Source organism: Microtus ochrogaster, chromosome 1 (assembly GCF_000317375.1).
Source record: "Microtus ochrogaster isolate Prairie Vole_2 chromosome 1, MicOch1.0, whole genome shotgun sequence".
Taxonomy (NCBI): domain Eukaryota; kingdom Metazoa; phylum Chordata; class Mammalia; order Rodentia; family Cricetidae; genus Microtus; species Microtus ochrogaster.
In genome coordinates, this window is record NC_022009.1 from 124722990 (window position 1) to 124725309 (window position 2320).

The following is a 2320-nucleotide window of genomic DNA, read 5'->3' on the forward strand; positions in this document are numbered from 1 at the left end:
AAGGGTGAAGGGAGCCGGAGTGCCGAGGAGCCATGGCAGAGACATGGGCAGTGCAGGCTGCCGCTCTGTAAAACACCAGGCAGCCAGGGCGCCAGGCCGTGCATCAGGCAGTGGTGGAGGAAAAGGACAGGAAGAGATGAATAGATTCTTCCGCGAAATGTCTCTCTGTTTGAGACAAGGGAGAGCTGATGGAAATCCTGCATTTTACTCCCTTTCGTTTCTAAAGCACATCTTAAAATGTTTTAAGTTCTTTCCCAGGAAGACATCTAAGATGTAAAATGTATTGTTGCTGGTGTTTAAGATTCATGCCTCTTGCCAGAGTAGTGGTGCACGCCTTTAAATAATGACTCTTTTTCTGAAGAAGCTCATGCAGCCTGGGGTGTATACAATCGCTGTTTTCTTGTCTGTGTGTGAAGCCCTGTCTTAAATATGTGTTAGTTTTCTTAATAAACTCCAACTTTGACTAGGAAGGGAAAAAGCAGTGGAGAGTCTCGGCTTTTGCCTCTTATCATACATAAACATATTAACTTACATTCGAACATGCCTAGCTATTAGAGCCAAAAGAAAATTTCTAGAGGAAAATGGGGGACAGGGCTGCTGTCTTAGTGACTTGCTAAGATTCAAAATTCCTACGTGGGAACCCAGCCCCTAAGAGCTCAGGGTATAACTGTATTTACAGATAAGGTTTTGGAAGTGGTGATAAGTCTGAAAACTAGGGTGTTAGAGTAACCCTAACCCAGTGCTCCAGCTGTTTCTGTTAGAGGATGAAGTAAACCCTAAGACACACCCACAAAGAGACCAGGGAGAAGGCAGACATCTGCACACCAGGGAGAGAGGTCTCATGGTCACTGAACCCAACACCTTAGCCACCAAGACTGTGAGAAAACACGGTTCTGTTGCTCAAGTCGTCTAGGCCCTGAAATTTGCTAAGGAATCCCTAGCAAACTAATGCAGCGGGCAAGTATCACGACCCCAGCTGTAATCCTGTTGCACTGCGTCGTAAGCCATGAATGGCTGGATGGGTGCTGCTTCTCGGTTCCCTGCCATGACTTTGTGCTGCTTTTCATGGTATGGTTTATTAAGACCTATCAAGCTAGACATACTTAACTTTTAAGCTGAATTATGTTTTATCAAAATAGTATAGGGCATGTAAAGAAAAATTAGCCGTTGCCCTTTCCCCGCTTTATGAGGCTCACCTGTTATCCACAGTCAGTGACGGCACTTTTTCCTTCATCTACTGTGACTGCCTTAGGGGCCGTTTTCAACTCTTAGGACAGCCCTCTTAGTATTAGCATCTATAAGCTTACTCAGATGGGTCTTAATTTTTCCTTCAGGACGTAATCTGCTAATTTCATACTATTAAAGATGAACTTTTATCCATCTATCTATCTATCTATCTATCTATCTATCTATCTATCTATCTATCTATCATCTATCTATCCACACACACATATATATTTATCTCCATTATTGTATTATGTATATTATATATGTATACATATGTATATGTGTGTATTATGTACATTACATATTGTATTATGTATATATTTATCTCATTTATAGAACCTTTTTTATCTTTTGAGATAGGATCTCTGCTTTGAACCTTGGTCCTCCTACCTGTACATCTGGAGCTCTGGGATTACAGCATTGACCCCAGGGCTCTGTGTACGCCAGGCAAGTACCACAAACGAAGCTCTATCCCTCGTCCTCCTTTTATTTAATATACATTAATATACATTTGTCCCAATCTTGATGCCCTCTTTCCTTACTTATTGTCTTAGCTTCTTATTTTCTGAACTTTCACATTAGACTTTCTTCAAATATCTGGTGATCATTGATATCTGGTGATCATTGATGGCCATTAATGTTTTTCTTTTTTGAGATTACAATATAAATCACTCTTCCTCTTTCCTTCTCCCAAACCCTCCCATCTATCCCCCTTGCTCTTTTTCAAATTCATGGCCTCTTTTTCTTTAATATATATGCGCATGTGTATGTACACACACACACACACACACACACACACACTCCTAAATACACAAATACAACCTGCTCAATCTGCATAATATGACTTGCATGTTTTCAGGGTTGACCATTTGAGGCTGGATAACCCATTGGTGTGCTCTTCCCTGTGGGAGCCTCTTTCTCCTGTTCCTTGTGTGTGTGGTTGAGGCCTCATGAGTTCCCGGCGCCACTTGGTGTTAGCACGTCCTCGTTTGGTTTAATTCTCCTTGCAGAGGCTGTCGGTCTCTGTGACAATTGCGTGTGCTCTGGTGGACTGCCTTGTTCTTGCCCCATACTTGTGGGAGCTCAAGCCATG